Source organism: Apium graveolens, chromosome 5 (assembly GCF_009905375.1).
Source record: "Apium graveolens cultivar Ventura chromosome 5, ASM990537v1, whole genome shotgun sequence".
In the NCBI taxonomy this organism is placed as follows: Eukaryota; Viridiplantae; Streptophyta; class Magnoliopsida; order Apiales; family Apiaceae; genus Apium; species Apium graveolens.
In genome coordinates, this window is record NC_133651.1 from 77,635,642 (window position 1) to 77,651,790 (window position 16,149).

Here is a 16,149-nt window from a genome sequence, read left to right on the forward strand (position 1 = left end):
GAAATGATGACCAGGGAAACTCTGACAAGGGTAGAGGTCAAGGTCAAGGAAAGGGATTTTCATCAAGTAAAGCTAGAACTTCAAGTCAAGGAACAAGTTCTGATATTGGGAGAAGAATAAGTTCTGATACTGGTAAAAGGATAAGTTCTGGTGAACATCTGGAACTTGATGAAGAAATTTCAATGAAATTATTTCTTAAAGAAAATCCAGGAATGGACTTTAAGAAAATCCAGGAAAAAGAAACTTCCAAAGCTTAAGGGTATTGTGATAAAAGAAAGAACAAATTCTGAGGCAACCAAAGCTAAATCACAAGTGGAAGTAGATCCAAGGTCCAAGGGCAAAGAAAAAGTTGATGAACCTGTAAAGGTTTATATGCCAGTCATGGATGAAGAAATAATTGATGAAGAAGATGCTAGCCTTACTCTAATGAAAAAGAATATTTCTCAAACAACCTCTGACATGGCTCATGTTGTTCAGAGTCAAGATGTAGTCAGTTCTGATATGACAGTGAAGCAAGCAACCTCTTACATAGCTCAAGTTGACTTGATATCAGAAGTTAAGGAAAAGGAAACCTCTGACATTGCTCATGTTAAACCTTCAAAGATACTCCTACCAGGATTCACCAAAGCTTAACATACTCAACCTTTAAAGACTACATCAAGTGGTTTTGAAGCAAGAGTTGTTACAGGAAAGGAAGCAAGAGATAAATCTGGATTGGGTAGTTCTGATGAAAGGAGAATACACAATACTACCAATGATCCAACTTCCTTAAGTGAACCAGGAGTAGGAGCAACTCCTGAAAGATTGAATCAACTTGAATCTGTACAAATGGTTTACCATTCTGTTTTGAAAGAACACATCATGTTATATTTTATGACAGATGGTAGGGTATTCCAGATTAGAAAGAATGTTATTCCACTGAAGTATTTTGAAGAACTGGAACATGTTCTATTTTTACTTCAAGTGAAAAATAGATTAACAGATGGTGTTGTAGGTTATTTAAAGTCACAAATTCAAAGACAGAAGAAGCTTTACTCTGTAAAGTCTGACAGCCCATACTTTCCCAAGTACAGAGATCACAAAGGTGATATTGTTGAAATGAAGTCTAATGCTGCTAAGATCATAACTACTTTTATGGGTTATAAGGCTGTGGAATTCAATCTAGAGTCTGACAAGGCATATCTAATCAGACTTGATCAGGATATAAGGAAAGCTAAGATAAATGATCTCAGAGCAGCTATTTTTCAAAATGGTGAAGATACAACTGAATTGAAAAATGATAAAAAGAGGATGGTTAATGAACTTGAATATGCTGAGAGATGTCTTCTGAAGAATTATCTCAGAATAACTCCTGACATCAAAGAGATCAGAAATTGAAGCCAAGTCGAAGATCTACAACTACTTAAATTCTGAAGTGTATACAGACTGAAGCTGATATCAGAACTTAAGGATGGTAAAGCTGAAAGGACTATAAGTTGTAGTTATCTAGTCAAATTCTCATGCATTTGTACTTAATGTTTTTGACATCATCAAATATCTGTTAAACTTGTATATTATGCTAATTTACAAGTTGGGGGAGATTGTTAGATATATTTGTGATGTCATGTCTAATATGATTTGTGTTTAGTTTTCAGATCTTACTTAAACAGGACAAATCAGTACTTAACTGGAAAACAGTACTTATACAGAAGTCAGAACTTAAGATATCAGGACTTAAGTTATCAGAACTTAAGTTATCAGGAGATATTTATCAGAAGAAAATATCAGGACTTAAAGAGACTTTCAAATAAGGAAGGCGGCTGATTGAAAGGAAAGAAGATCAAGACGAACGCTAGAAGAGATATGCATGAAGAAGGAATTCTATGAAGAATAGAATACTTGGAAGAAAAGATAATTGATTGATATATTTTAGGAAGCAAAATTATATTCAATATCAATTAGAAGATTATCTTGTAACTGTGTAGTATATAAACACAAACATAGGGTTTACACTAAATGTGTTATTATTATCGAAAATATTATTCATTGTAACCCTAGCAACTCTCGTGATAATTTGTTCAACACTGAGAGAGGAGAGTTCCATATTGTAACAGAGTTTATTACATTGAATAAAATCTGTGTTCAGTTTCTTGTGTTCTTAATTCGATTTGATTGTAGTAAACATTGTATTCAACCCCCTTCTATAGTGTGTGTGTGACCTAACATATAGATCGAAGAATACATTAATTACAACCTCGGAGTTGTAATTTACTTTTAAGTATATCAACTTAAGGTTTTAAGGTATACTTGTATATTGACGATTATAAGGTCAAAGTATACTCTTTTAACTTCAAGCACGTTTATAAGATTTATGAGTCTTAGCCAAGATCCAATTAAATAAGTGCAAGTAATTGGTTTAAGATTGTGCTTTCGGAGTTTGGACGAATAATTACGAGTATTTTATAGATATCGTAGTATAACCCCACGGAACACTGAAAGATGTTAGAAAGGGCTTATACGATATGACTCGTAATTGTTTATATACACGATATGTGTTAGCCAAGATCCAATTAAATAGCTTGAAATTAATTGGCTAACTCGTGGATGTTAAGATCGGCATTTTGTGTAATATTATTTGTGAACTCTGTATAATATTAGAGCCTATTATAAATATACTTAATGATTGTATGTTTGTGTGAATGGAATTTGATGCATTATCAATTGCTTTAAGTAGATTATAAATCTTTTCAAAGCAAGAGTTTTATTAATTGCCCTTATTTTTGATTTATAAAGAATATTCTATGCCTTGGAAAATTATCTTTTAAAAATTATTTCATTCACAAATTTCAAAAGTGATCTCATAAAATTTCTAAAAATCCAAGTTATTTTATGGTATAAATTTTATAATTTTTAAACTTTTATTTTATTTTATAAAAGTAAATCTTTGAAAATTAGTTGTTTAGTAATTAGCAAATTACATTATTACCATTGCATGCAAATACTCTTCCATTCAACCAAAGGGCAAAGAAGACATTTCCAACCCCACTAACTCACATTTTGTTAGCCAAATTACCTCCTTGACCTTGCATGCAAAATGGCCTAACTTTAGCTAGAGGGTTACTCTTGTCATTTCCTAAATCCACTCACATTTAGTCAAATCAAAGACATAAAAACAAACACAAGTGTGATGATCACTCCATTTCCACTCCACCACTTCACCCCCCCCCCTCTTCTCCTCCTCCCTCCCTCTCGGTTCTCCTCCCTCTCGGCCTCTTGGCCGAAACACTACCCCCCTCCCTTTTCTTCATTCTTCATTCAAGCACCTAACTTCCATTCAAGTAAATGTTAGTTCCTATATCTTGATCCTTCATAATCCAAAAAGTTTAGAGTGAAAAACCTATGTTTTGACCTTACATGGTGGTGTTTTTGTTAAACTCAAAGTGAACATCCTTGATTCTTGTGAATCTAAGGCTTTCACCATGAGTTATAGCATCATAGGGTTGAGAATGGCTAGACATGAGTGTGTTACACTTATGCAAATGTTGTTTTCACCCTAATCCATTCAGCCATGACTTGATAGGAGCCGAATGGATGGTGTTTTGTTGCCTTATTTTATTTATGTGTGTTTTTGTGATGATAACATGAATTTTGTAGTAGAAACTTGATATAACACTTTTGCATGCTAGATGATCATTTATTTATAATCCATGTTAGGCTTGCATGTTGATTTATGATGAAAAATTTATTTGGAAATCATGTTGTTTTGGCTTGTAAGATTCGAAGGCATGCATGCATGTAAACCACTCTTGATTTTCGAAAGTTCTTGAACATTTGGATTGATTTTTGTTAGTAAGCTTTAATTTCAGTTGAGTTAAGATATTGATTAAGATTTGTGCTCCTTAATATGTGATGTTAAATCATTTATATTTTATAAAGAAAGTATAACTTGTTGTTTTCAAAAACTTGATGATTTGTAATTTGTGTAATGTGTTAACTTTTATTTTTCTATGTTGCACCTTAGGTAAGGATGATCTCCACTAAGCTTATATTGAGTTTAAGGGAGTTAGTTCAGTAGCACACCTTAGTTAAGTTTTGGTTTGGGTTTTTGGTTGTTGTTGGTTGGGTTTCTTAAGTAAGAACCTTGATGAAAGGAGAGTATTAGTTTCTGCAGAAAATCAGTTTGGTACCCTGAGGTTTAGAGTGAGATTTGACCTTGTCATTATTGTGCACTTTGAGGCCCAAACCACCAGAAGCTAGCACTAGGAGTATACAATAGGTTTTAGGTGTTTGTTGGAGGTTTGTAAGATGTTTGGTTAGGTGCACGAGTGGAAACACCAAATCTGTTCAGCAGAGGACAGTTTTGTTGCAACTTAGAAATGGGAAGTTTTGACCATGTCATAGGTAGGCCCTCATTAGGCCTTGTTGGGCCTTAGTTAGAGGGAATTTCAGAGGAGTTTTTCCAGCCATAATTCATAGGATTTGAGTTATAATATTGTGTCACAAGTTAGTTCAAGTCAGGACCTTTTCTGCCCAGAAAAACAGGGGAATCATGGACTTTAAGCTTAGGCCTAGGGAGGCCCAAGCTAGGCCCTTGAGCCACATCAAGTTTGGGAGTTGCCTTATGATCAGAAGAGTCTAGTGTAGAAGTTTTGGAGGTAAAATTGAAGTGTAAGAGTGTCAAACGCACCCAAGAAACCTTAGATGTCATTCTGAAATTTACCATAATAAGTACCTTCACTTACCACATAGTTTTAGAGAACTTATGAGTGAGGCCTAGGTTGACCACCATAGTTTCAAGATAGCATAAAGTCATTAGAGTGAAAGGCCCAAGTTAGGGTCAATAGGAATTGGACGGTTTAGTAAAGGCACTTCGAGTTAGGAAGCCAAAATTTGGAGATTTTGTCTAGTTTAGCGACCAAGTGACTTAAGTATGTGGAGCGAGATCATCCAAGCCTGGTGTCACAATATGGCGTGTGTGATATTATTTGGTACTTAAATATGGTATGTGAGCATATGTGGCTATGTGTACTATTATGCTTATTAGGTTATTATAAATTGTGTGCATATAGGCCTAAGTGCCATCGTGTTTAGTTTCGGTTTACAAATAGGTTGAGTTGGTGAGAATATATTATAATGAGGTTATTATTTGTGTAGGATCTCGAGATGAGGGTAAACTTTCCATAAAAGTTGAGTAAAGCTTCCAGTTGCTCCTACCTGCCAGTCCAGTCCAGCCTTTTTTAAGGCAAGTGATTCAACCTGCTTTTCTTCTCATTTACACTGCAAGTGTGTGATAACTAGTTCCTATATATGATGCGAGTATTCTGATTTACCTTGATATACATGAACCAAGTGGTTTTCAAATCTATCTTCGTATTATATAGAAATGCCATGAATCCTCAAGTGTCTATTGCAAGTAATTTAACCTTATTTGAAGATTTTTATGCAAGTAGATCAAAATGTCATATTATGCTAGTATACCCAAGTAATTGTGATGTTGAACCATGTGTAAGTTACACCCTGTATCCTCATCTTGAAGCCTAAAAGCCAGTCATTCCTTAAAGATTGTTAATAATTGTTTGATAACCTTATCCTTACCCTAAAACATAATACCCTGTTATACCTTGAGCTGATTATCACTTTCTTTGTATCTAATACCAATATCATACCTGGAACCCTTGATGTTTACCTTCTTTGTATTTTAATACCTATACCTTATCTGAAACCATTGCTTTAAGCCTAGTCTGGCATTACTCTTTCATATTATCCGATAGCCTTACTAAATCTCCTTGTCAATGTCCTTGTAAATAGAAACCTTTCAATTGCCCTGATAATGTAAAGTCTAGTGGATCATGGCCCTAGTGGATATATTCCCAGTGTTTCAAAGTGGATCTATAACCATTGATAAAGATGTTTACAGTTTAAGAAATTAATTGTCAATCGGCATCAGTTTTTGAAATGATTAAAAATATGGATTTTCAGTCCCAAAGGGTGACAAATATTTTCTTTAAATAGTGGATTTGGACTGAGATGCAAGTCTTTTCCACACTAAAAATATAGGCTTAAAAGTTGCCTAGGGATCCCATTAATGTTTTAGAACCCAGCGAGGTTCGGGATTACTTCGCGGCTGATCACCGGCTGTAATCCGTAGCGTCATAAAATGGTTTTTGATTAAGAAATGATTTTTTTTTGAAATGTTTTGATTTAAACAAATGATGCCATCACTCAAAAGTTCATCTCTTGTTATTAATAACTCTACCTTCACATAGTTATTCTTATATCTCGATTTATGTTTTGTATTGTATTGTATAGCACTTGTTGAGCATTTGGCTCACTACTTGCTTTCACCCTGATATTACAGCTAGCAGCTATGGTTAGATTCAAGCAAACAGCGTGTAAGACTTGTGATGCCGATGCATATGTTCGAGCTCAGGTAGAATAAGAGATAGTTTTGTGTGAGGACTCGATATTATAAATCAGGTTGTAATAGTTAATAGTGTTGGGCTGTTCCAAACCCTAAACCGTAAGATCTTGGATTCGGTTGTATTTACTTTCTTTTGTTAACTATTGTAATAATTTGCATAATATGTATTTTCAAGTTGGGGGCGTGACAGTGGATTTGATTCGTCCTTAATTTTAACGGATAATTACGAATTGTTTATAGATCGAGTTATAATCCCCCGGAACACTAAAGATGTTAGAAGGGATTAAAACTTTACTTCGTAATAATTTCTGTGCACGAAATGGTTAGCCAAGATCCAATTAAATAAAGTCCAATTAATTGGATAACTCATGAACTTAATCCGTTTTGATATTTGACAAATTACGAAGTGTTTATAGATCGAGTTATAATCCCCCGGAACACTAGAGATGTTAGAAGGGATTAAAACTTTTCTTCGTAATATTATATGTGCACGAATAATGTTAGCCAAGATCCAATAATAAAAATAATTGGCTAACTCATGAACTTGGGTCAAATATAATCTCCCCTTTGGAGATAAAGTACTTTTGTTTATAGATCTTCTTTTTGAGATGATTTATGTGAAGATCAAGTACTTATTCGAATTCCGAGTTCGAACCTTAGTTCTCTTGAAAACTTTGTTTATAAGAGATCTTGTATTAGAACTTAAGATGAAGTAGGTAAATTAAGTACAAAGCTCAAATAAAAAGAACTCAAATAGGAAGCTAAAAGTTACCACATTTGAAAAACGGTCGGAAAAGTTCGCCGGAAAAATTTGTCGGAGGTTCGTCGGGATTTTGGCACTTTGGTCGAACTTGGGCAGCCCTTCTAGAGGCCGGGAAGTGATAGTGGATGAGCTCATTTGGTGGGATAAAGCTTGGTTGGGTGAAGCTAAGCTTGTATTTTAAAAACCTTGTATATATGTAAGTATATAGAAGAGAGAAAAGGTTTTTGAGAAGAAGTGTGTGTATAGAATTCGAAAGAGATGAAGAGAAGCACTTCTTGAAAAAATCTCAGCAACTTTGTGGCTCTTTAGCTTGAAGAAAATGGGTTGGGGTGGGGGTTTATTATAGGAGAAGTTGGGTGGATTGAATGGTGGAGATTTGAGAAAAATGGATGGTGGATGGTGTATGTCACTTAGATTGATGACATGGCAAGTAAGTTGTGTTTCTTTGACATAGCCATATAAGACAAACAAATTTATGGATTCAAAATCTCAGCTGAGTTATTTGAATATATATATATATATATATATTCCTTTTCTTTTAATCATTGTTTAGTCACTTTAATTAAGGATTAAACACCATTAATTATGACCATCTTAAAAACTTCTAAATAAATAAAATAAAAAATATGATAAATACTTAAATAATATAAAATGATTTCCTAAAAATTTTGGTCCATTTTAGTCAATGGTAACTAGGTCAAACATGGTCAACTGTGGGACCAACTGCCTCGATTTTTGTGCCTGAACAAAAATTCTCTAAATGCTACGAAAATTTTAACATACTTAGAAATTACCATTTAAATGATCAATACCAAATTTCAAGTCATTATAGCATGTGGAAGTATTTTTTCTAAAAATAAACTGTATAGTCAGCCTTTCTTCCGAGTGAAAATATCATTGGTCTTGAAATAAAGGAGACGGATATTTTGACCAAAGTTTTGACTTGAATAAATACTTAAAGTATATTTCCTAATATATAAAATATATTTGGATGATAGGAAATGTGTTTTAGTATTTTTGAATAATTTTCTCCGAGAAATGCTGATTTTATGAACCATGAGAAAATTATTGTAAGTATACAAGAATGAGTTGTATAACTGGATATTAATATTCCAATCATGAATATTAATAATATTTGAATAAAAAACTCTTTTGATATATGTAGAGATATATTTTGGAGTGAAGAGTTAAATATTTTTGATATAGCACGAGACCTCTAAAGAATATTTCTGATATATTCCTTATTTGAGCTTGTTGTCATATTCCTGTTGTAACACAGATTTAAGAAATATCATATCTTGATGTTTCTTCATTGATCATATTGCCTTAGAGATATATTCCATAAAGATATAGTTTTAATATTTTGCAAGAATGGAATATCTCTTTTATCTATTTAAAAAGACATGATTTTGCTAGTTTGATTTTTTGACTTTGATTTGGATCAGTTAAATTCATGTCCTAATGAAGAGGATCTACGTATTCTTAATTTTATGTTTAATCGTACAAATACCAAAATAAATAATATATCGAAGATATCCTTTCAATCTTCCCTTTTTTGGTATCTGCCAAACAAACATAAAATTAACAGTGTGTGCTTCCCCTTGGTGTATGCATGAATTTTTGAAAAGTATTTTGCACATAAGATATTTAAATAACTTAGAGATTTAATCTCTTTCTTGAGGTCCTGCAAAATACCTTGTGAGATGTATCATACAATAATATATTGAAGCACAGAGATATCCTTGTATGTCAAAAAGATAGCAATTTAAAAATGAGGGGTCTAATTTCTGTCTAATTTCTCTTCCCCTTTTGTTTGGTACATGCCAAAAAGAATATATATTATTTTATCTAAAAGTATTAACCTTAGAAAACATGGCATTTTGATAATAATAGATCTAGTCAAGTACATGTATTGTGATCATTTAGGAATTATATGCATGATATTGTTGATCTGTTTTTGCATGTATTGAAAGAAAATAGTTGATGTAAGACTGTTGAGATATAGTCAGTTTAGCAGATCAAAAAGAACGAGTGTTTTAAGCATGCATGGTTTGATTTAAAAGATAGGATGTAATTTTTAGGAGCCAATACTGATTTTATAAGTATAATTGCATGATGGTGTGATTTAGCCGTCTATTTGAACTCATATCAAAGATCAGTCATTTTAGTTTTACCAAGTTCATTTCAGTTTGACAGATTTCATGTAACTTTAGACAAATTGTTTTAAGCCAATTTTATTCCTTTTTTTTAGTTTGTAACGTAACATGATTCATGCAAACACGTCCTTAGTGATTTACAGTCTAGCATACATAATTTTTAATCACAATTTACAAAGACTGTCACTAATACAATCAATGTTCATGTTACAAAGTCTGAGATCTAATACATACTATTTGGTCAAATCGACTTTTCTGCTGATTGTCATGTTACAAATTCTAACACTAATACAATCTATGGCTATTCTAGGTCTGAGTAACAGACTACACAGTTTGGAGATCCAATACATTCTAAGAAAAATTCATATTTCTAAAACAACCAAAAACAGTACATATAAATCCACATTATTGATACTCAATAATTTTACAAAGTCAATTTCCATAGTTGGATTGGTTTGAGACTGAGATACCATACATTAACCTAGTGTGTGTATGTGAAGTAAAAGAAGCAAAAGTTGAGAATATTTATACCTATTTTACCTTGTGGACTTTGACAGGTTGCTTGGGAAGTCAAGTTATGTCCCTTGTATGCTTCTGAAAGGTTCTTGCTGGCTTCAAAGGACTTAACCTTGCCATTATTTACTTTTGGAGTTCACTCAGGGGCATTTTTCCTGCATGTTAATTAAATACAGTACAAGAACCACCCTTTGGTAATCTGTCAGTTTTAATACATCAGATTTATATATCAATTTAGATTAATCATGAAAGTTCTGCATAATGGTTAAAAATTGATTACTGATTTTGTAAGTATTTCTGTTAAGAATAAATCAGAAGCTATTAAGTACCACGGAACACTAGATATGGCAGAGTACACTAAGACTGAATCAGACAAAACATAATTGACTCTTATACTAGCAGTTTTATGATAATAGAGAAACATGATAGTATAAACATTTTTCTTGCATAAGATTGATAAAGACAGATTTGCAACAAAACAAGCCATGATATATTACCAAAAGAGTTCTCAATAATCAGTGTGGTTCACTGATTATTTAGAACAAAATCATGAACCTGTTTTAAGTCATTACAAACCAAAGAAGTGCATACACTTCTGAAATTCAAAGATCAACAGAGTTTGAATAATACATAGCAACAGATAATACAGAATCCTTACAAAGTGCAAATACATCAGAAAATAACAAAAGTGGTACATAACAGCAAGTACCAATACAACATCACAAATCAGACTTCATTAAACAGCAGAATCAAGCAAACTTAACCAATCACATTTCCAACAGCATCACAGATATGAACCAAATCAGGAAAATTATTAATCAGTTGACCTTTAGCACCCACATTAACCTCTTCTAACTCAAGAATCATAGCAGTGTTATCATGCATGGGGACTTGAAAGGAAGAGACAATGTCATGATCATTCATGCAAGGAGTTCTTAGAGTAGATGCAGCCAAATGCTCTAAATATGCAATCCTATGTTTGCAAGAGGCAGTGAGATTCTCTAATTCTCCTACTTTTTCTTTAATCTCATTATTTTCTTCCTTAAACCTCTTAAGTTCAAGTTTTAATTCATGAAACATGATTTTGGCAGACTCAAACTTAGACAAAAACACATCTTCCTCTCTAATGAATTGAGGAATAACTGTATGAGTTGCCTCTTGAGGCTCACAGTGCATCAGGGGCACTTGTGGCCTAATGTGTTCATTAGTGATTTGAGAATCGGCAAGATTAGAAAATGCTTCAGGCATGTTAATGTTACAAAGTGCAAAGAAGGATAAGATTAGCATACCATAAGGTATATAATCTGCAAGATGTGCATTGATCATGTTTAGAAGAATAACATAAGATATACTGAAGTGAATTTTGTTTGTGCATAGAAGATACATGATTTTCATATCAAAGAAATCAAAGTACTTACTTTGATTTGGTTTTGGCATAACATTTTCCTTAATTATTAGAGCAAGATGCCGAAATGTGCCAGTGAAGTGTTTGAAATGAATACCACAGTTAACATCACATAGACCATCAGGAATGTCAGATTTACAAAAAGTGCCAAGCATTAGTTCAAATTCAGATTTGTTAAAAACAAACATAGAGAAGATATCCTCACAAGGCAACTCACACAAATGCAAAGGTAAATGCAATGCCTTATTAATACTTTTGTTATCAAAACAAATGACCTTTTTATTAACTGATGTAGTGAAATGCAATATGCCATCTGTTGGATTTTTAACGCAGCGGGGGCATGGCAAAACACTTTTACACATACAAAATCCAAATAAAAGCATATAAATCGTGAATAAAAATTTGAGGGATCGAATCTAACCTTTTAAAAATAATTCGGAGACAACGATCAGAGATCCTTAGCAGTTGCTCCTCAAGTGTGAAGCACTCCACCGGTATCCACCAAGAAAACGATGTTAAGGAGGAAGAAGGAGGTGGAGAGAATTGGATTTTCCAAACTTTTTGGGTTTTCGGGTTAGAATAAAATTAGGGTCTATAATAGTGTATTTATAGGCAAAATTTTCAGCTGAAATTTTCCCATAAATATTATTATTATTAACCCATTTATTATTCTCATTAATAATTAAAACACCTTTTAATCATTAATACTTTTTCTAAACACTTTAGAAATAATTCTCTCTCTTGATTTAATTTCCAAAAATTAAATCCTTTAATTAATAATATTAAGAACTTTTCTTAATTAATTTATAATCAATTAAATCTCATTTAATCAATTATTAAATTTTCCAATTAATTATTTATTTCACAAATAAATAATTATTTAGCCATTATTAATTAATTCCTCCACCATTAAATCATTCTCTTTTTATGGTGTGACCCTGTAGGTTCAATATTAAGCCGGTAGTAGAAATAAATAATAATAAAACTATTTTATCATTATTTATATAAATTCTCTAAATTATTAAATATGATTAATTAATTAATCACATTTATTCTACATCGTGAGGGATACTTCTCAGCATATCGCGACTATCCGGATAATATGAATTCACTGCTTAGAATACCAAGAACTTATTCAGTGAATAGTTACCGTACAATAAACTCCTTCTACCCTACAATGTCCCGATTAAATACAAGGCATGGATCTCGTGTCAAGCCTATCTAATTCAATCACTTGCTTACCATTTACTATGCTTAGTTCTATGCAAATTAGAAACTCCTTTCTAATTTCATTTACTCTGGCCAGAGATTCCTGAACTAGCATAAGTGGATCAGCCTTGAACATTCACTTCCTTCACTGGAAGGGGTAGATCCTTTATAGATCATACACTATCTTCGTGTACAAATTCCTATACCCAGAAGAGCCCTAATAATTGTCCCTGGAGACTAAGAACTAAACCAAAGCATAGTTCAGTGTACACAAGATGACTATGATGACCTCAAGTCTAAGGATACTTGTACAACTATCACTAGGTGAACAACTGCTGACACGTGAGTGAACTCCATCACTTGTTCAGCTGGGCGAGTCATGTTCAGTGAACTTATTCTATAATAATCACCTACATACTAGCTATAGAGTCACCACACAAATGTCTATGAGAACAGACATCCTTCATAATGAAGCAAGCATGGTATGTACCGATCTTTGCGGATTATTAATTACCAGTTAGTAATCCTATGACCAGGAACTATTTAAGTTTAGAGTTATCATCTTTTTAGGTCTCACTATTATGATCTCATCATAATCCATAAAAAGCTTTACTCTAAACTATGGTATATCTTATTTAAACACTTAAATAGATAGAGCCCGTAATAAAAACAAAACAAGCCTTTTATTAATATCAATGAAATTAAAACAGATTACATAAAAGTTATTCCTAAATCCTCATACATGATTGGACTTAGGACATATTCCTTTCACCATCTACCCCTTTTATTATTTTCATGTTACAACAGAACTCTCCCATGAGGTGTGTGCAGTAGTGCTTACCTAAGTTATACATGAGACCATCCCACCTAGCCCTTCTAATTAAGAACTCCACTTCACCCTTCACATCAACACAAGTACCAGGTTGGACATTTTTGATAAGTTCAAGAAACTTTTTGGTGTTTGAAGGGTTTGACAGTTTTGGTAGAGGGGGTTTTGGTGTGTTCATAGAAGTGTTTGTGTTTTGTCTTAGGTTAGCCTTTTGGGTGTATACTTTGGCTTGCAAGGGTTTAGAAGGTCTAGGATTAGGGGATTTAGGGTTTTGATATTTTTTGCTTTGATAGAAAGGGATGGTATGATTTTTATATCCCTTTCTGAATTGTCTTGGAGGGAGGTGTCTTTTGTGATAGTGTTTAGGTTGTGAGGTTTGAACAGATTTGAAGGCAGAGGTCTTATGGTGATGAAACTGATTTTTCTCCATATCTTCAAGAAGATATGGGTTTTCAATTAGTGGTCTTGGTTTAGGGTAAAAAGGGTTAGCATTTGGGTTCATGTTGCAAGTGAAGTGGAGTTTATGCAACTAGTGTGTGTGTGAATGCAGCATACAACATATGCATATATATATAACCATTTATCACAGATGCATAGAGAAAAGAGTTTAAAAATTAAGATTTTTAGAAATTATTTACTGTTCATGAACAGTGAAACACATTTAATGTATGCATGGCAGTGTTACACAAAAATCCAAGTCTTTTATGAGTAGATACTAGGATGATGCATATGAGAGAATGATGTAATGCAATACATATACACAGATTTATAAACTATTACAGCAGAGAATAAAGAATGTATTAATTCTTTGTCTTTGTGTCTACTTTAGAAAACAACACAGTACATAAGTACAAGTTTTGGAAACTGTGTGACATAAAGTTGATATCATAGCTTACTCTATTACACAGGGACTGTACTTTGAGTGTAGGAGCATTTAAGGATGAGCTGTGTGTGAAGTGAGTTTGAAAGAAGAACTGATTTTTTAATGCAAATTTAATAAAATATGTTACATTTATTTCTCAAGAAACTATGTTATTAATAAGATGCAACCAAGGGAATGTTATGCACATTAAACATAGAATAGGGCATACACAATCAGTTTTCATTTAATTCAACAAGCATTCAAGGCAATACAACACTCAGATCATTTATATCAGATATAACACTTTAAATGCAGTAAGTTAAAAAAAACATAAAATGTCACCCAATTGTTCTAAGTGGCCATTAATCATAGCAGTGATCCAGATACAGGGATGCCCAAGGCTCCCCTGCCAGGTCTTACTGTGAGGGCTAGTGTGTGAGTGTATTATTTTATTTTTATTACACAAACCAGTCTACAATATACCTTATCTGATTTCTTATAACTGCTTAAGCATAAACAAACACAGAATAGTAAACAGTGTTGCACTATGTCCACAGATTATATATATTCAAGCAAACATGATGCACAGACTCAGTACTCCTATCAAATAGACAAGTAGAGATTGCACATTCATTTGATCAATTAGGTAGATTTTGAATAGACTAAAGCTAAGCAGTATGATCATAGATAATTATAATTAACATGTAAATAGTTCAATTTAACCAAGTAACCAAGAAAATCAAATGTTAGCATGTTCAGGGTCCATTTCACACAGATTTTATCACTAAAGAGATAATCAGACTAGGTTCAGGTTTTAATCTTGATTATACATTTTGTTCTTGGCAGGGAGTGAAGGCAAAAGTTTGTTTTATTTTTAAAGGAAAGTGCTAGTAGAGAACTGTTAAGACATAACTGATTTATCAATCCATGAAAGATCACTTTTAAAGTACTATTGAAAAATAATGTATATTAGCTGTGTCAAAAACTCAAGTAATATACTTTAATAACACACAGATCACAAGCACGTATACATATAGTTCTGCAAAGGTTAATCAGGTACTCAGAGCACAGATATATATATATATATATATATATATATATATATATAATTATTGTTTTGCAAAGCTCAATCAGTTAATTAGATCACAAGTATAAACAGTTGTGTTAAAAACTCAATCCAACAGGATTTATATCTAGGTAACTTCATCATTTGACAGATAAGAATTCATGAAATACACTGAGTTATCAAGGAACTTAAAGTCAAATCAACTAGGATACTGACTTTCTTGGACTTAAATTTATCAACAATCAATTTTGTTATTAGTGAACCTTATACCAAAACTCCATAATTGACCAAGCAAATAGACCTTATTTTACACAATTTCACAGAGATTTTGAAACAAACATTTTTACAGTTTTTAACTTTAACCAAGCATGTTCTTTAACAGATTATTGTACACGAATTTATCACTTTAAGCAACCATTAAGATACAGTTCAGATTAATTAACAAAATTTCTTGACTGAACTTCATAGTTAATAAGTAATCTCCAAACCAACAGACAATCACAAATCCAACAGTTAATCACAAATCCACCAGATAACACAAATCCAACAGATAACATAAATCCAACAGATAATTCGAAATTTATACCTTTAATTCGATCAAACACGGAATAGAATCAAATCACAGTTTCATCAAAATCATATCACAGAACATTCATCTCACAAAGATACGAATTAATAAGATAATGTTCGATTTAACTTCAGTCAAGTCCCTTAACCACAAAAATCAATCAAATGAAACCGAAAGGATTACAAAATTCTCACCTGAGCCTAGAGTCTGGCCTGACTCATAGGATTTACCTGGTTGATTCAGTCGCAGACTGAGTCAACTTCCGATTCATCTTTTTTTCGTCGTATGCAGCCTTCGAATCTTCTTTTCCGAGAAGATATTGCACTCACCAGTCTTCTCCTGTCATAAAACTTGAAAACACGTTAGGTTTTCATT